Here is a 21,221-nt window from a genome sequence, read left to right as displayed (position 1 = left end):
ATTTCGCTTGGCGGCGCTTAGCTAGCGCCAGGTGATAGTGCAGGGGCAAGGATCCATTGCAGATGGATTTGCATGGATGGGTTTGATGGCTTGGTCAAGGACATGCTAGATTAGTTATGAGCGAGGAGGTTCGTAACGAAGATTTGATATGCATGATTGATGCGGGCAGGGAGGTCCGTATTTGTTGTACTCTTGTGTGGGGGTACGAGCGGGGAGGTTTGTATATTCCGTGCTCACACTTGAGGCTACTGTGAGCGGGGAGGTTCATAGTAGGTGTTCACGCATGTTGGACTATGAGAGGGCAGGTTCGTTGGAGCATGATAATCCCTAAGGACCAAGGTTGTGAATGGATCTTTCTCATAAAGGTTATGAGATTGGGGTATGATGTTATAAAGTAGTCAATAAACTAAAATTGGCTAAGATAGATTAGGTGAGGGTTAATTCTTATTATTTCATTGATTGTATTATTTTTCTTTCTCAGCTCACCCTTTCTGTTTGTATTTGGCGATGATCACATGACTTGTCACGTGGAAGCAGATGTGAATCTAGGTGAGCGTGCTGATGCGTAGGGACTAAGCGAGGCAGACTAGGGGATGATTTACTTTGTATTTTAATTTCAAACATTGTAATAAAATTTATGAAGCTTTTCTCTACTATGAGCTTGTAATAATGATGTTACAGCGTAATATAACTACAGCGATAAAGTTTTAAATTTTCCCGCGTTTGGGAATCTTATTTACTATCTTGAATTTCAATAAAATTTTATTTTATCAAGTAATATCCATCTAGGGTGTTACACCATGTTCTCTACCAAGTCATAAGCTTCCTCTGGTGTCTTCCATTTGATATTTCCTCCAACTGAAGCATCCAACATAAGGTTTGTTTAGGATCTAAGCCATGCCAAGAAAAATAATAATCCGTGTACATTAATCAAACCCATGAATGAGAATTTTCTTGAATAGTTCTTTAAACCTATCCCATGCATGACCTAAGGACTCATCCATATCTTACTAGAATGCAGGTATTTCTTACTTTCCCTTGTTGACTTTGGACTATGGGAAGTATTTACTCAAGAATTTGGCCACCACATCATCCCAGTCATTTAGGCTATTCTCATGGAAGGGGTTTAGCCAAGCTTTAGCATTTATGGGAAGTATTTACTCAAGAATTTGGCCACCACATCATCCCAGTCATTTAGACTATTCTCATGGAAGGGGTTTAGCCAAGCTTTAGCATTTCCTGCCAATGAGAAAGGAAAAAGACTTGGGTGTATGGCTTCATTGGATACTTGATGGATCTTCACCATGTTGCATATCTCTAAGAATGTTGCTAAATGTTTGTATGGATTTTCCTCGGATAGTCCATTTAATTGATTACTCTAGACTAGATGAATAAGAGTTGGCTTGATCTCCATATTAGTGGCATTAATTGTTGGCCGAGCAATACTATTGAAGTTGATAGGGCCTGTGAACACTACATAATCTTCTAAACTGTATGGATTTTCAGCCATTTCTTCCTCTGGAGATGAGTCAAGACTCACAGAAGTAGTATGAAGATTGTTTGAAGAAGAAAGATGAAGGGCAGCTTGTTGTGCTAGAGCTCGTTGTCTCCTTGTGGCACTATTATTTTTGTAGGAAATTTTCTCTATCTCATGATCAGTAAGGAGTGGTTCTAAAGACACAATCTTTCTTTTACTGATTTTACCTTGCATACACTAGAGAACAACAACAAGTTCAAACTACAAGTTAGCCCACATAATTTGTGTATCTAATTGAACTAAAAAAAGTAAAATATGAATAAAAGAATGGAGTCTAAATAAGTTAAAAATCACACAATAGTCTAGTATTAGACACGAGTCCCATGCAACGACGCCAAAAACTTGTTATGGCTCTTGCAAGCGTACCAAGTTGCGCAAGTAGTAATCGGTAAGATCAGGATATCGTTTCCCAAGAGACTCATGTAATACTAACTAATCACGCAATTAATAATTAATTTAAACTAAAGAATGAATCCATAATTTGAGTTTTTGTGTAAGAAAGTAAATTTTGCATAAAAGATTAAGGTGATTTTGGATATTTGAAACTCTTAGAGAATAGAAAAGACAAGAAATGCAATGGATTGATATTGTTGGAGTTAGATTTCACCGACTTTACTCTCAAGCATATAAAACACTCAAACTCTCCTCCATTAAATTGCTAATGTCAACCCATAAGTCTTCTCAAATCCTAATCCCTTAGTTGAATAAGCCTAGGTTTTCTTATTGAGAATCAATTCCTTGAATCCCCAAATAAGAGAACCCATTTTATGAACTAGGGTTTAAGACAACTAATGGGTCAATTTATTCCTAGACATAAGTTCCATTAGGTATCTTGTTCCAAGTCTAGGTTTCAAAAGATATTTCCCAATACCTAATGACCCAAATATCATGTAATGAATGGTTAAAAAAAAGCAAGCATTAAGTAAAGAAAAAAAGATACTAGCAATTAATGGAAGAAGCATGTATATATTCAAAACATTCACAAATACATGATAGTTCAGTGGCTACATTTACCCAGATAATATTGTGTCGCCTGGCGGTGGATGTTTCTTCCATATTTTCACATTTTTTATCTTCTTCTTGCTACTCAAGGTCACTCACTTTAAATCTATTCCGCTATTTTCCAGTTTTCGAATCTGCTCTTGGAGTTGTAGTGCTTGTTGGCTTAGGTGTCTGTGTCTTTGGCTAGCATTTTCCAGGTAAGGGAAGCTAGGTTTTTTCGTATTTTCTATAAATCTGCATATTTTCAGCTTTGCCTCGTGTTTATATGGCTTGTGTGCTACTGTGGTTGTATGGAATGCTTTGAAAGGTTGTTTGGTATGAACTATTCGTTGATGCATGTTAGAACAGTGGTGAGATCTTGTATTTTTGCCCAAGCGAGCTTGTCTCGCCTAGTCGAGAATAACAGAACCTTACTCTGGTTCCTACTCGAGCTCTCGCTTAGGCGGAGAACTTTCGTTTTAAGTGAGAACTCGTGGGATCCTGTTGTGTCTCGCTTCGCTAGTAGTTCAGGCGAGAGACCTCACCTTTGAGCGAAGAGTAGTCTCGCTCAGGCGAGGAGGGCTTGCCCAAGCGAGAACTCGTGAAACCTGCAGGTCTCTCTCTTGGTAGTCTTGCCTAAGCGAGGGCCTGTAGCTTGAGTGAAAGACCTCTTTCGCTTGAGCGAAGGTCCATGGCTTGAGCGAGACTGGTGCAGGAATTTGCTCTATGGCCATTCTTGTCCACATTTTTGATTGTTGGTTGTATGATTGGTTGGAGTACCCTATTTAAAGTATGAAGTATGTGAATATGTTTGTAATATCTGATTGTATGGGTTGGAATTGATGAGATTGGTATGATCTTTTGTATGGAACATGATTGGATGGTTGGTTATAAATATTGGCATGAGATTAGTATGCATGATAACTTTATGCTTGGTTGGTGAGACATGATTTTGGTGTGGTTTAGGACGTAATTCCATGAATCTCTTGGTGAGATCTCATGGTGGTGCCTCATGGTTAGGACGTAATTTCATGACCCTCTTGGTGAGAGCTCATGGTGGTGCCTCATGGTTAGGACGTAATTTCATGACCCTCTTAGTGAGCGCTCATGGTGGTGCCTCGTGGTTAGGATGTAATTCCACGAACCTATTAATAAGGTTTCATGGTGGTGCCTCAGTATATAATTGAGTAAGGATTCAAGTAAGGATTGCATCCTAAAACTCTGAAGAGTCAGTTAGTCTCATGTAGAGCGTACTGACTCGAGTGGTGAGACTAGTAGGAGCCTTAGTCTTTGGCAGGATAATAGCCTTAGATGTTTAAAGGCTAACCTTGTGCGTGGTCGGGTGAAACCCATTGGCAATGGCTCTACAGAGTAGTAGAGGGCACCACAAGTGCAAGCATCTAGTGAATCTGACTAATTATATGTATCCGGATAATTGAGTCTTAGAGTCTTGCTTGGTTGTTATCACATGCTTCGTTGATTTATGAATTCTTGACTTTTAAATTGTATGCTCGATCGTATGATAAAACCTTTTTACTTTAGCTTACCATTTTTGTCTGTTTGTGTGTTTTGTGTGTGGTTTTCTCCTTTTGCGATGATCATCAATTTGTTGATGTGAGCAGATGTGGGAACTCCTCGTGGTCATCAGGGTGATGGAAACTCTATTGCGTAGCTTATCTTGGGTCGGATCCCCTTACTCCGAGTTTTCTTTTAGGATTGTGGCCTATGTAATTCTCTTGCTCCTTAAGCATATATTTTGGATACTGTTAAACTTTTATTCCGTTTTGTTAAAGGCATCGTGGTGTGCCTTGGTTTCTTTCCTAGTAACTTTTGGATAACTGTAAGGAGTGACACATATACTCCATGACTTTGCTCTTTATATTATTCTCCGTGATGTTTCATTTAATTAAGTTTATTTATTAAATGGGATGTTACAAAATCTACCCTGATAATATTGTGTTGCCTGACGATGGATGTTTCCTCCATATTTTTCACATTTCTTATCTTCTTCTTGCTACTCAAGGTCACTCACTTGTCTGGGTTTTGGAACAAAGCTTCCTATCCACAATTACACACAAAAAATGGGGATTAATGGGAAAATTAGATCAATGTAATTCAAAATGTATTTATTTACAAAAACAAGAAAAATTGAGGATTAAGTAGGTTAAAAACTATGGAAGAGTTGATTTTATTAATAAAATAGGACTGAAATAATGGTAAAAATTAATATTATCATGTTAATCAACTTCTTCATCAAGATTTATACGGGATTGATTGGTTAATGGCTTTTCTTGCTTGGCTTACGATGAACATGTAAAATCTTGAAAGATCAAAGTAATTGTGTGTAGCATTACTTTTAATTGAAATTCTTGAAAGTGTATTTCAACTTCTTAGTTGTCTAGAATGTATGTTTTACATAGGTGAATCTTGTAAACGTAACTTTTAATTGATTAGTGAATTTCTAGCTAAGGTTGCTAGAAATTGGATGTGGATTCTTCAAGAATCGAACCAATATAAAATTTGTTTTCTTTTATCTCTTCCTTCATTATCTTTGCATACATTGATTATTGTAAAGGCTTCATAAAATTACGCATCTTACTTATGCTTTATTAATCGATTAAAGAAAATCTTGAATAAAGTTTTTGAAAGTAAAAAGGGATAATTTTTGAAACAATCAATTCACACACCCCCTTCTTGTTTGTGAATATAAGCGATGTCTATTTTAACAGAGCACACTTTCAACTTGGCTTAAAACATATTTAGTCTACAGATTAAGTAAGTCATGTTTAATTTAACACACATTTAAAAAATTGAATTTTTTTAAACCCAATATAGCACAAACCTGTGAGTCGAATTGTAAAAAATAAAAAAGAATGACTCTAAAGAGAACTTATATAGAATAAATATAAGCAAACTATAAGATCAAACTATCTCTTTTCTTAAACCAATCAAATAAGATAATCGAGTAATTTAAATTTTAATATTAAACTTTATAAAATAAATATTAGCGAATATTAAAAATGTATTAGTTAAAAACTAGTATAAAATTTTTAATAATTTAAAATTGTACTTATCAATACCTTTTACATTAATGGAAAGATTAAAAAAATGAGAGGAGGATGTGACAACCAGAAGAAAAGAGGCAACTAGAAATAAAAAGTTAGGAAACCATGAAGATGTTTTTTTTACCAATATGTGTTCATAAGCTTTCAAAATAACGGATGTAGGTTCACCTTTTTCTTTAAAAACAAAAATCTTGTAAGGATAAGTCATGCCTACTAGGCACAATCATGCCTCCTTGGCAACTTCATTGTGAAGAAATCGATATTCTATGATACGACTTTTGACCTGGGAATGTAAAATCGTGGAACGACACAATGAAATCTACGTAAATATTGAAGTTGTGAGAGTTAACTATGACTTCAATCTTCAATTAATATTAATTACACAATTAAATTTCGTGGAACTAATAATCGACTTAACCACAAGTTTTTTAAAGAATTGAATACGTTTTTGTCCCTCAAGTTTCAGTGAATTTTGGAATTAGTCCCTCTTCAAAACTTTATACTAATTTAGTCATTCATCTTTAGAAATACGTGGATTTAGTCCTTCTTGTAAGGATCATTTATTTTCTGCCCCAAATTTTAAAGGACTTGCCCTAATCTGTTGGGCCTATGGGTTGGCCCATAGGGTATCTAAGACCCCTTTTGTTGATCATTCGTTTTCCATTTCGCACTTTTCAGAAAACTGCTCTTCACCTTCCTCCCCCAGTTGAAAACGTAATGCTCTGCTAGGGTTTGGCCTCAACCTTGGTCAAGCTAGCTCAAACCATTTTCTCTTCTGCAAGTTACTTCTCATCCAATACTTTCCTTTTTCTAGCTTTGTTGGTTTGTTTCCAGCTAGGGTTCACTTGGGTAACCCCCTTTTAAATTTATTCCACTGTTTCCAGCTCGCGAATTTGTTCTCAGAGCTGGGTGTCTTTTTTACTCATGCCAAACCCCTCACAGTAGCTTTCGAAAAGGTAAGAGAAGTTAGGGTTTTTGTATCTTCTTCCGCTTATTTTACCTTTATTTCGTGTTTGATATGCTTGGGACCTGTTGTGATTGTTTGGATTATGAATAAATGAGTGTGGTTTGCAAATACTTGATTGTTGCACGCAAGAACAGTGGTGGGTATTGGTTTTCTCGCCCAAGCGAGTGTGCCTCACCCGGGCGAGATTAACAACAACTCGCCCAAGATTTTCTGCTCGAGCTCTTGCTCAAGCGGATAGCTTTCGTTTGACCGAGGGGTCATCTCGCTCAGGCGAGAGAGGCTCGCCTAAGCGAGAACGCGTGGGTGCTTGAGGTGTTTCAATGTAGTTGTAGCTCAGGCGAGGGACCTCACCTTTGGGCGAGGGGTGGTCTCGCTCAGGCGAGGAGGTCTCGCCCAAGCGAGAACACGCGAACCCTGTTGTGTTTTCTGTTGGCAGTCTCGCCTAAGCGAGGACCTGCAGCTTGAGCGAAAGACCCCTTTTGTCTGAGCGAGGGTCCCTAGCTTGAGCGAGACTAGTGCAGGAACTTCTGTCCTTTTTCATGTTCTCTTTGGTGTTGGTTGTATGATTGGTTAGAGTACCCTATTTAAAGTATGAAGTATGTGAATATGCATGAAATACCTGATTGTATGGATTGGAAATTGATGTGTTTGGCATGAGCTTGGTATGATATATGTTTGTATGGTTGGTTATTTTTATGAATTGACGTGATATTGGTATGCATGGGAACTTTATGATTGATTTGTAAAACACTGACAAGGTATGGGTAGGACGTAATTCCATGACTCTTATAGTGGGAGCTCATGGTGGTGCCTCATCCAATGGATGTAATCCCATGGATGCTCCTAGGGAGAGTTCATGGTGATGCCTAATCTAATGGACTTAATTCCATGAACCTCGTGGTGAGAGTTCATGCTAGTGCCTCATGTAAGGACGTAATTCCATGAAGGTTTTGTGGTGGTGCCTCATGACTAGGACATAATTTCACAAAGGTCTCGTGGTGGTGCCTTATTATATGTATCTGGATAGCCGAGTCTTAAAGTCTTAACTTTGCTTGTTTTAACATGTTTGGATGTCTGTTATGTATTCTTGACTTTGAATAGCATGTTGAGTTGTAGTGTCTGTGGTTTAGTGTACTTGCTTAGCTTTCGTTGGGTCTTTAGTGTTGCTAGCTAAGTTTTTCATCTAATCAAGTTTGACTAATGGTTTTCTTGTGTGCCCAGTGAAATGGCACCTCCGCGTAGGAATCCTCAATCTTCCCAAGGCGACGCACCAGATATCTTAAGGGCGATAGAGGCTATGGTGGCAGCCCTAACTCAACAAAGTACCAACATGATGCAACAACATGAGGCGTCGATGCAACGCCAGACAACATCTTTAGAGCAGCAACAATTGGTGATGCAGCAGATGGAGGCTGCAAGGGTGGCTGCTGAGGATGCCCACAGGCAGCATATGGAGGCCCTCCGACAGTTGGAGGAGAACAAGACCGCTACCCTTGTTCACAGTCCTGAACCACGACTTCTCCATCGGGAATGGAGTTTGGAAGACTTTTTGAAGCATCATCCAGTCATGTTTGATGGCAAGACCATTTCAGATGTCGCAGATCAGTGGTTGAAGGACATTGAGAGAATTTGTGATGCCAAGATGTGCCCCGAGGAGAGTAGGTTGGCCTTTGCAGTGTGCATGCTCACGAGAGAGGCTGAACATTAGTGGATCAACATGAAGTCCATCATGGAGGAAAGGCGGGAGCCAGTTACTTGGGATGTCTTTAGGAGGAAGTTTCTCTCCGAGTACTTTCCCAAAAGCGTCAAATATGCTAAGGAGGTGGAGTTCCTTCAATTAACTCAAGGGAACAAGTCTGTGGCTGAGTATGTAGAGAATTTCAAGCACCTCAGTCATTTCTACACCATGCCGCTGGATGAAGAGTGACGATGCAAGAAATTCGAGAATGACCTCCGTGGAGATATTCGTTTGATGGTGGCCCCGCTATCCATCAAGGATTTTGCAGCCTTGGTGGAGAAGGCTGGGGTCATGGAAAAGATGAGGGTGGAGGTGGAAACCCAACCCCCACAATAGTAGAGGGTGGGAGGACCATATAGGTTCAGGCATAGGCATGGGTATACGTCATGACTGGAGTAGAGGCAGTAGGCTCAGGTAACCTTGTATGATTGTTGGTAAATCCTGTTGCGTGTTGTATGATTTTGGAGTGACACACTCCTTTATGTCAGAAACTTGTGTGGAAAAGTTGGGTCTGTCGGTGTGTGAACTACAATCTGACCTTGTGGTATCTATTCCGGCGTCGGGTTTGGTCAGAACGTCGTCCTTATGTGCTAGGTGTCCGGTGGAGGTAGAGGGGCACATATACAAAGTGAATCTAATATGCCTACCTCTACAAGAGTTGGAGGTGATCTTAGGGATGGATTGGATCTCTGCCAATCGCATTCTTATAGATTGTCGGGGGAAGAGACTATTGTTCCCTAACTTAGAGGAGCCTGAGTTGTTGTCGTCCCAAGGGGTTATGAAGGAAATACAAGATGGCACGCAATGCTTCATTATCTTCACACAACTAGAGATGGAGAAAGAGGAAAAGAAGTTTGTCATACCAGTAGTACACGAATTTGAGGATGTGTTCCCGGAGGAAGTACCAGGGTTGCCTCCCAGTAGAGAAGTGGAGTTCTCTATTGACTTGGTACTAGGGACTGGTCCAGTGTCGATAGCTCCGTATCGTATGGCCCCAGCGAAATTGGTGGAACTCAAGAGTCAGATTGAGGAATTATTGGGGAAGCAATTCATTCGACCCAGTACTTAACCATGGGGAGCACTAGTGTTGTTGCTGAAGAAGAAAGATGGGAGTTTACGTCTGTGTGTGGACTATAGGCAATTGAACAAGATGACTATCAAGAATAAATACCTCCTCCCGAGGATAGATGATCTGATGGATCAGTTTCATGGGGCGTCAGTGTTCTCAAAGATTGATTTACGGTTGGGGTATCACCAGATCTTGGTGAAGGCAGATGATGTGCAGAAGACAGCCTTTAGATCTAGATATGGGCACTACGAGTACGTGGTTATGCCTTTTGGCGTGACCAATGCTCCAGTTGTGTTTATAGACAACATGAACAGAATCTTTAGGTCATTCTTGGATAAGTTTGTTGTAGTCTTCATAGACGGCATACTCATCTACTCCAGGACTCAGGAGGAACATGCAAAACATTTGAGGTTGGTGCTTAGAGTTATAAGAGAGAAGCAGTTGTATGCTAAATTGTCCAAGTACGAGTTCTGGATGGAAGAAGTGCAGTTCTTGGAACATGTGATATTTACCCAGGGTATAGCGGTGGATCCAACAAAAGTTGAAGCGGTGATAAAATGGGAAAGTCCCAGGTCGACAATAGAGATCAAAAGCTTTGTGGGTCTAACTGGCTACTATAGGAGGTTCATAGAGGGATTCTCCAAGATAGTGGCGCCTCTAACACAGCTTACCCGGAAGGACCAACCATTTGCTTGGACGGATAAGTGTGAGGAAAGCTTTCAAGAGCTTAAGTAGAGGTTGACGAGTACTCCAGTGTTGGCCATCCCTTATGTGGGTAAACCCTTTGAGGTTTACTGTGATGCCTCTCATCTGGTGATTGGTTGTGTGTTGATGCAGGAGAAGAAGACGGTGACTTATGCTTCGAGACAACTTAAGGTGCATGAGAAGAATTACCCCACTCATGACCTGGAGTTGGCAGCTGTGGTGTTTGCCTTGAAGATTTGGAGGCACTACCTCTATGGTGCTCAATTTCGTGTATTCAGTGACCAAGAGAGCCTCAAGTATTTGTTTGATCAGAAGGAGTTGAACATGAGACAAAGGAGGTGGATCGAGTTCTTGAAGGACTATGAGTTTGAACTTTTGTACCATCCGGGGAAGGCAAATGTGGTAGCAGATACCTTGAGTAGGAAGACAGTGGATACTGCACACCTTATGATTAAAGAGGTGGAACTACTAGAGAAACTCAAGGACATTAAGCTACAAGTGAAATTAGGATCTGAGTTCATAAGATGTAGTACTCTAACTATATCTACTGACTTCCTAAACTTAGTCAAGGAAAGACAGTTGGCAGATGCTAGTCTGACAACAGTGAGAGAACAGCTCGGATCAGATGAAGCGAATGAGTTTGCCTTGGTTGGTGAAGGGGTATTGAGATTCCAAGGTAGGATATGTGTACCAGATGATGTTGAGGTGAAAAGGTTAATCTTTGAGGAAGGGCATAAAAGTCGTCTTAGTTTGCATCCTGGCATGATTAAGATGTATCAAGATCTCAAAGAAACCTTCTGGTGACCGGGTATGAAGAAGGATGTGGCTCAATTTGTGTCAGCCTATTTAACTTGTCAAAAGGCGAAGGTAGAGCATCAGAGATCCGGTTGAATTCTACAGTCGTTGGACATACCCGTGTGGAAATGGGATAGGATAGTTATGGAATTTGTGACCCATTTGCCACGAACCTTTAGAAGTCATGATACGATCTGGGTTATAGTGGACTAATTGACCAAGAATGCTCATTTCTTGGCAATGAATCTGAGGATGTATATGGCCAAGTTGGCCCAGTTGAACATTAAAGAAATAGTGAGGTTGCATGGGGTACCGTCGAGCATAGTTTCAGATAGAGACTCACGGTTCACTTCAAGGTTTTGGTAGATGCTACAGAGTGCTTTGGGTAGCAGGTTGACCATGAGTTCAGCATATCATCCCCAGGCCGATGGTTAGTTTGAGAGGACGATCCAGTCGCTCGAGGACTTATTGAGGACATGTGTGCTGGATCATCAGGGTGCTTGGGATGAAGTTTTGCCTTTAATAGAGTTCACGTACAACAATAGTTTCCATGCGAGCATTGGCATGGTGCCATATGAAGCTCTTTATGGTAGGAAGTGTAAGACCCCTTTGTGTTGGTATCAGGATGGGGAAGCAATATTGGTTGGATCAGAGCTACTGGAACAGACTACAGAAAAGGTGAGAATGGTGAGAGATAGGATGCAAGCCTCTTAGAGTATATAAAAGGCTTACGCAGACCGCAAGAGGAGACCCTTGGAATTCGCGGCTAGAGATCACATGTTCTTGAGGGTGACCCGAACCACCGGTGTGGGAAGGGCTATCCACTTAAGAAAGCTATCTCCTAAGTTTCTTGGACCATATTAGATCTCGAGGGGGATTCGGCTATTGGCCTATGAAAAATCCCTACCTCCTTAGTTGGGCAAATCTTCATCTAGTGTTTCACGTCTCACAATTGAGGAAGTACATCTTTGACCCATCCCATGTGTTGGAAGCCGAAGATGTATAGATCAGGGAGGATCTCACCATGGAAGTACCACCCGTTGTTTTGGAGGATAGCCGAGTTGAGGAACGCCGTGGAAAACCAGTCAGTCTTGTCAAACTCATTTGGGATCGGCGGACAGGTGATTCTACTTGGGAGTTAGAGGAGGATATGAGGAAGTCTTATCCACATCTATTTTCCTGGTGAGTCTTCATTTTTGAGGTCAAAATTTTTTTTTTTTTTGGGAAGAATGTAAGGCTCATTTATTTACTGCCCCAAATTTTAAAGGACTTGCCCTAATCTGTTGGGCCTAAGGGCCGGCCCATAGGGTATCCAAGACCCCCCTTGCTAACCATTCGTTTTCCATTCTGCACTTTTCAGAAAACTGCTCATCACCTTCCTCCCTCAGCTGAGAGCGTAGTGCTCTGCTAGGGTTTGGCCTCAACCTTGGTCAAGCTAGCTCAAACCCTTTTCTCTTATGCGTAAGTTATTTCTCATCTGATACTTTCCTTTTTCTAGCTTTGTTGGCTTGTTTCCAGCTAGGGTTCACTTGGGTAACCCCATTTTTTAAATCTATTCCATTGTTACCAGTTCGCGAATATGTTCTAAGAGTTGGGTGTCTTTTCTACTCATGCCAAACCTCTCACAGTAGCTTTTGAAAAGGTAAGGGAAGTTAGGGTTTTTGTATCTTCTTCATATCTGCTTATTTTAGCTTTATTTCGTGTTTAGGGTTTAGGGTTTAGGGTGAAATAAGAGTACAAAGACAGAATGCTCAACAGTCAGCTCCTTTCACAAGTGAATTTTCTCAACCAACTTGAATAATAGAGACAAAAACTTAATCAATATTTTCATGCTTCCAGTCAATAGTGGTGTGTTGTATTTTTCTCTTTCTCAAGTTGGGTTATTTAAAGAGTTTTACTTGAGTTTTCTTAACAAAATTAATTCAATTAATTCAAAAATAAAATCAAATAAATTCGAAAATCAATTTTTATTCTCTGCAAAAAAAAAAAAGGTGATTTTTAGGAGAAGATATGGTTAGAGAATACTTGACTTAAAAATCAGTTTCAATTCAAAAGATATTTTTTAAAAAAAAAACATTGTAGAAACATAATTTAATTGATTCAAATAAAATCAAATAAATTCGAAAATCAATTTTTATTCTATACAGAAAAGATAGTTTTTAGGAAAAGATATAGGGAGAGAATACTTGATTTAAAAATCATTTTCAATTTAAAAGATATTTTTATTTTTGAATAACTGTAGAAACATAATTTAATTATGTTTTAATCTTAATTGATTTTGTGCGTGAAAAAATGATTTCATTTGTGAAGAGAGATGATTTGGCTAATAATTCCTCTTATGCTTCCTCTTTATCCAGAGTGACTTGACACCCTAAATACTCTATATCTTTATCTTGAGCTTCCCTTAATCTTGTAGTATTTTTGCTTAAGTGTCCATAAAGGTAGGGTGACATCCTTTTTGCTAACATATTTATATAAGAACTTCTATAAAGCAATGAAGCAAGTAGCTATTTAAAGACTTAAATATACATTTTGTCTCTGTTTTCATCAAATTTATTCAATTTGGTCCCTATTTTGGTTTTGAGGTCAATTTTGTCCTCACTTTTGTAAAATTGAGATCAATTAAGTCCTTTTAGGAAATGATGTTAAAATTTTTAACAGCATAGTGACAATGTGGAACTGTTTGTGGGAGTTGACAAATTAATTTTACAAAAATGAGGACCAAATTGATTACAAAACAAAAATAGGGACCAAATTGAATAAAATTGACGAAAATATAGACCAAATGTATATTTAAGCCTTATTTAAAAATTAGAATAATTAAATTAAAATATTATAATCAATTTAAAATAAAAATATGCTTATATTACTTTATTTTTTTATTTTTTTATATAGAAGTTGTTTCCTCCTTACTTTTTCTAAAATTTTGATATGCATAATTATATATAAAAATGATTCCCTCTTTTCGCAATAACTACATATGAAAAAGATTTCTTATTTAATTTCCACATTTCATAATTCCAATTTTATCCTTCACAATATAATTATTTGTTAAATTTTTAAAAATTAACATTACTTTTACTTGTTTTCTATGGAACTGTCTATCTTCTCTTCCATTTTTTTTCCTATTTATCAACAATTATTTTCTCTTTTTTTCCATTCATTTCACTTTGTTCTTAATACATATAAATTTATTTTGTATATTAACTTAATAACATTCATTACAAGAAAATGTTTCATTAGTAACCAATTTTAGTGACCAAAAGTTGGTAGTCACTATAATGACTAATTTAGATACCAATTTACAAAGTACAAATTATTGGTCACTAAAATAATTACTATTATGAATAAAAAATTATAATTGAGTCACTAAATTGGTTTGTAAAGTTAGCTACTATGGTTTTGGCTATCAAAGAAAATTTGTCACTAAAAATTAGTTACCTAGGTTTTAGCTACCAAAATGACTTAGTTACTAAATTGGTCTTTAATTAATTAGTGATCAATTGTAATTTTTTATTTATAATAGTGGTTATTTTAGTAATCAATAATTTTTTATTTTATAAATTAGTATCTAAATTGGTCATTATAGTGACTAACAACTTTTGCTCACTAAAACTGGTTACTAATGGGACATTTTCTTGTAGTGATTAGAATATCATCACCTATATGTAAGGCCCACTTTCTACCTTACCCTTTTATTTTTAGGGTTGCCCCAATCTTTTGGGCCTAAGGGCTGGCCCAATGGGAAATTCAGACCTAATCTGCCCTACTCTAATCCATTCACTCCACTTTACAAAAAACACAGCCGTTAAACTCTCCCCTTTTTGCAACGGAAAGCTCTGCTAGGGTTTGGTCCCAACTCTTGGTTAAGCAAGCTCAAGCATGTTCCACTCCGCGTAAGTTGTTTCACTCCATACACCTTGTTTGCCAGTTGAACATAGTGTTTCTCACTAGGGATAACCATAGTAATTTGTCCTTGCTCCATTGTCTTCGTCTTCAGCTCACTAAACTGCCTTAGGAACTGTGGTGCATCTCTGTTTGTGCCCAAGATCTCCCTTAGTATCTCTTTCCAGGTAAGGGAAGCTAGGAATTTCATGTCAGTTCGATTCTTGCTCTTTTGTCAATGTTTGCATGATTGTGTGGTTGATGTGTTACTGTAAACGTTTGGATGGAATGGTATTGTTGTTTGGGCATGAGTGTATGACTGTTGCAGGGAGAATAGTGGCAAGACCCGACATTTTTGCCCAAGCAACCCTGGCTCGCCTAAGCGAGACTTGCATAAACAAACCTTAGCTCGCGCTCGAGCTCTCGCTCAGGCGGAGGGCTTTCGTTTTGAGCGAGGTACTATCTCGCTCAGGCGAGAGATGCTCGCCTAAGCGAGAATGCGTGGGAGCTCGAGGTGTGTCGCTGCAGTTGCAGCCCAGGCAAGGAACCTCACCTTTGGACGAGGAGTGGGCTCACACAAGCGAGGAGGGCTTGCCTAAGCGAGCGTGCGAAAAACCTTCCAGGGCCTCTATCGCGATCTCGCCTAAGCGAGGGTCTATAGCTTGAGCGAGGGGACTCCTCTCGCCTAAGCGAGGGCTTCTGGCTTGAGCGAGATTCGTTGTAGGCCTTGCTGTTTTCTTCACTTGGTTGTTATGGATTGTTTGGTTGATTGAATTATATATTTTAAGTATGAAGTATGAGAAAGGCATGGAATATATGTAGTTATGAATTGAATAAATATGTTGATGGGATCTTAGTATGTAAAATGAATGAGATGGTTAGTATTAAAGTGGAAATGGTATTGGTATGACATGAAATTCTATATTCATGAATTGGGAAGAATGAGATGGTATGGATTCAACATGGAATGTGAATGAGGATGGACTACAGAGGTTGGCATGGGGTTTTAAACGCATGATTAATATTATTTGGTTGCTTGAATATATTTAATATGTGGTCAGTACGTAATTCCTTGAAATCTCTAGGTGAGATTTCAGGATCGTGCTTCAGTGGTCGGGACGTAATTCCATGACCCCTGTTAGTGGGAGTTCATGGTGGTGCCCCATCTATATAATTTGGTAAGGATTCAAGGTAAGGTTACATCCTGACGCTCTAAGGAGTCAGTTAGTCTCACATAGAGCGGACTGACTCTTGTGGTGAGAGTAGTAGGAAACCTGAAATTCATTAAGGGCTAACCTTGTGGGGGGGATTGAAACATTGTACCACTTGTAACACTTAGCTCGGGGGTGAGCAGGATAATCCACCACAAGTGCAAGCATCCGCTGAATCTGACTAGATTTTATGTAATCTGGAGGAGTCGAGTCTAAGTCTAGTGTATTACTTGAGAAGTCATAACATGATTGGTTGATAAATACTGTTTGGATTGTGTAATAGCATGTGACTGCTTGATAAATTGTTTCTACTCTAGCTTACCCTGTTTGGTGGTCTTGTATGTGGTTCTTCTCCTTTTGCGATGATCATCAATTTATTGATGTGCGCATATGCGAGAGGCACTCAAGGTCAATAGGGAAAAGATGATTCTGCTGCATAGTCTGCCTGGACTGGACTTCATGTTTTATTTGGGCTTTTTCGTTAGGGCTATGGCCCATATACTGCTTTACTCTTTAATACTCTATCATCTACTATTAAGTTTTTGGTTTTCGTTTGTACCTGGCATCGTGGTGTGCCTTGGTCTCTCCTAGTATTTTCCAAATATTGTAAGGAGTTATGTTTAAACTTCAAGGTAGCGCTACTATATTATTTTGATGTGACACTTCCTTTAATTACGTTTATTAATTAAATGGGATGTTACAACCTATTAATATAATATGCATATTTAAAAAAATTCATACACACAACCAGTGGCGGAACTTGAACAAAAATTTTGGGGGACCAAATTATATTTGTTATATATAAATTATTTTTTTTAATTAAAAAAATCATTTCTTTACATCATTTGTTTTATTCAGAACAAACGCTCATGACAATAGAATCTAAACAATATGACAATAATATATATGAAAGAGTAACATAAAGTTTATCATCAACAATATTATATTAAAAAAAATCAAAAGTTACCTTTAATCAGAGTGCTCCTCTACACTCTTTCAATGACTTAAGATCTTCAATAATTGAATCAGAAATGAAGTTAGTTGTAATATCCCTTTCAATATAGATTACCATAGTACTTGCTAAAAATTCAGCCTCCATCTTATATCTCAACTTGTTCTTGATTATTTTCATTGCAAAAAAAAGATCTTTCAGTTGATTTGGTGGGTATTGCATTTTCAAATTCATTATATGTAACTTTAGGAACCTTAGAGAGTTGTTTTTCGTTTTCTTCAATATTTGGATTCTCATGAAGTTTCTCAATTTTAGATGATGTAAATGTCTTTTTTCCATCTTCATCACAAGCCTTCCTCTTGAAAAAAGAATCCATTCTTTTACTCTTTACCATAATTTTTCTAATATAAATTTGTCACCTCTCAGTTATTTACAAAAAGATAAACTTATGAATACCCAAAATTAAATCTTATCTTAAAAGCAAGACTCAATATTTTAAGAAAACTAATAACTTCTAAATGATTAGCTTCCCTTACCTTAAAGTAGATTCCTAATCGTGTTCTTCCCTTATACAAATTCAAAGTGTAAAATAGCTCTATTTACATAAAGAAGAGTTTGATCAACAATTAAAGTATGATTTTATGATCTCTAACAGATAGAGATATGCCTAGAACGTAAAAAAGCCACATACAAGAGGGAAAACATATTGCTTCAAAAAAAAGGAAAAAATGAACTTATTCAAAAGAAGAAATTGTTCGGTCCAAAATGTTCCTTAACTCCTCAATTTTTCCGTAGTGTAATTTGATTTTGAAAATAGTAAAGAATTGAAGATGAAAATTGAGATTGAAATAAGACAAGAGAAAGAGATGGAGTCAAGGAAGAGAGAAATCAAATAAAAAAAGTATAAGAAATTATAATAGAGAGAAAAAACGTGATTTTTAAATTTAAAAAAAAATTCAAACTAAATTAATATAAATAAAATAATAATATCTAAATATTTTTTTTAAAAATAAAATAAAAATTAATTAATATAAATAAAGTAATAATATATAAATATTATTTTTTAAATATATAGAAAATAAATTAAAAAAAAAGTTGGAAAAGCTGTGACTCCCCTGTAAATACTATCTTCCGCCACTGCACACAATATCGCACATGTGTTTACACTAGTATTATATAATATTAATAACAAATTTTAATTTCAGATTTTTTAGTAATTTGATGAATAGTTTTATATATTATTAAACTTATATAATAATGTTTTCTTAATATTTGATTAGTAAATTAACGTTAAAAAGATAAATGTTTATTTATTTAAATAAATAAATTCTGTAAATATAATTTTAATAATAAAATTATCTAAAATTTCAAAATAAAATATTTTTTCATATAAAGTTAAAAAAACATAAAATTTGAAAACTAAAATAAATAAAAAATATTACCCATAGTTCATTAATTATTATAAACAAATATTTCAAAATAAATAATGCATAAAAAACGTGATTATATAAGAATTTAAGAAAGATTAAAAAGAAATAGAAAAACCATTAATTATATTATAAATAAACAATTTAAAATTAAATTATATATTTATATACAAATTTAAAAAAAATAAAACTTAAATTTAAAAAGATGTAAGTAATAAAGAAAAGAAAGAAGAAGTGGTATCTTAAAACAACAACTTGTATAAATTAAAATATAAAAGTGTAGTAAAAGAAGTTGTGAAGATGAAATACCACTTTTATACAAAAAGTAAGAGGTAGAAATAGCAAGTCATGGCACAACTTCACTGCATATGTTCAAGTTGCCAACTCCAAACATGATTTCAGTAATAATCTGTCAACTAGGATGACTTCAATTTAACAATTTTTTCAACAGATGTCGTCTAATATTATAACGACTTCAGTGAGATTTATTTCTGTGGAAGTCGTCTAACACTATAACGACTTCAGTGAGATTTATTTCTGTGTGAAGTCGTCTAATTCTATTACAACTTTGCCTTGAGCTTAATTATTTTAACTTCCACATAAATTATCTTTTGACTAGTATAATTTCGACATAGTTAAAGAAGTTGTGCTATTCTTCCATAACTTTATCTTAAAAGATAAGAAGTTATGTATACATTTCACAACTTCTTCAAAATGAAGTCATGCCAATAAAACAGGATTTCACCCTTTCGATAATTATTTTAAGATCGGTCTTAGATTTGTAATTTTGAAACTAAATTAATCCAGATTTGTAAGAAAAAATAACCATGAAGAACAAAAAGAGCGAAGAAAGAAAAAATAAAAAATAAGCATATGGAAAGAATAAAGAGAAATGTCATCCAAGAGAATAAATAGAATTTCAAATGCTTATTTTTTTAATTTTAAAATTATATAATTTTAACAACAAAAATAATTTATAACTTCTTTTAAAACTCATTTTTTTAAATTCTCTATTCAAGCATATTCTATAATAAAAAAAATTATATTTTCTTTAAAATTACTTTGTTAAAATCTTATGTGAATCCCATTGTACAAGAACTGATTTAGGATCTTTAGGGTTAAAACCAGTTATGACCACGAGATATTTTCTTTTGGCAGAATTGGGTATTCTTTTTGAAAATTGGGTGAAGAAGAAATAAGAGGTGAATCTAAAAGTGGAAGGAAAAAATCACTCTTTCCAAAAGAGGCAACACACAAAGGATGAAAAAATCCTTTGATGCATTCAAGGATTCTTGAATCACTCAAGAACTAGGAGAATCACTCTCACTATTAGATAGAAAATAGAATTTCTGAACAAAACTTAATTTAATTCTATTGATAAAAATGGTTCAGCTTATACAGCATCAGTAACCTTCAGAATTACAAAGGACACAACTTTTTTGAATTACAACCCACTTAAAGTTATTAATGATCCACTCAAGCTAATAATAATTCACTACTTATTTCTGATTGTAACTGAAATTAAAACAATAAAAAGTCATCTACAAGGTCCTGTTGGTCTTCGAAAGGTTAGTTCTTAAGTTAGCAAATGGGTCCTTATTTAACTTGAAAAAAAAAAACTAAAGTCATTGGTTAAGCCAAGACACAATTTAGTTAGTCAATTTTAAAAAACTTTGACCCTTATTTAAATAAAAGAAGCTGCATCAAATTGGTATATTAGTCCTTATTTGGACCATGATGCAATTAAAATCCCTAGTCTTTTCTCCTTAAAATTTGGGTTTGTATTCAAATAATAAGGACAACACTTGTTGTATTTGTTTTTCTTGCTCTAGTCCTCATCATTGATCCTCCAAGTTCTTTAAATAAATCTTTATCCTTGGTCATTTTCACATCTCCATCAAAATCTCTCATTAAACACAATTGTGTATCAATGTATATTTCTATTTATTTATTTTTTCTATTTTCATTTTGTCCCTCCCATTTATTAAATGGGGAATTATATTTTGAAACTCGTCACTTTCTCTTATCTTGATCCTTATTAAACACAAGAAGGTATCTTCTGAAGCGTTGGTTAGGTAGGTAGTTAACACGTGTTCCAAAAAAGATTGGGTGACAAAAGTAAAGTCTATGATGTAAGGGGTGAAAAATACTGATGAAAGTATATTACACAAAATAAATCTCTAAAAGTTGTATGCTATATTTAATAAAATATATGATGTATTTAATAAATCACACCTAATAAAAGAACAATATTGGTTGGTCAATATTGCAAAGACAAGATTTTGATTTCAACATAGGCTTGTATTACAACAATTTTGTTCCATTTATCACCAAACTAATGGAAAATTTGACTTACAATTTTTAATTTGATTTTTTTTAAATCACCTTTTTTTAATTCCCAATAAAATTCAAACTTCTGACATTGCGGAACCATGTTTCATTTAAACCAAAGACACATTGGTTTCCTCACAATTTTCTAACATTAATTGTTTAATTATTATTAAAAAATACAAAATCGGAAGAAAGAAATTCAAACCAACATCTATTTTTTATTTATATCCAGTGTTAATTTACACAAAAAAACTTTTGAAAAATAAAATTTAAATTTCGTTCTATCTTACCATAAAATTTTCAACACATTTTCTAATACTGAGAATTGCAAATATATGGGTGTATTTAAATGATAGAAGAAAAAGTTTAAAGATGAATGTGAAGAATGAAAGAAAAAGAAAAAGGTGAAAGGTTGATACAAAATCATATGACTCAACATGCACACAAGACCTTTTGTTAACTGTTTAAAAGAAAAAGTAGAGGATGTCATCCATAGAACCATGGGGTTCAATAATTTCTCAACTGAAACACAATTTGCACCTATTATTACCTATTATC

Source organism: Vigna unguiculata, chromosome 9 (genome assembly GCF_037176805.1).
Source record: "Vigna unguiculata cultivar grain cowpea cultivar isolate G323 ecotype 2 chromosome 9, ASM3717680v1, whole genome shotgun sequence".
Classification (NCBI taxonomy): Eukaryota; Viridiplantae; Streptophyta; class Magnoliopsida; order Fabales; family Fabaceae; genus Vigna; species Vigna unguiculata.
This window is presented reverse-complemented; position numbering follows the sequence as displayed.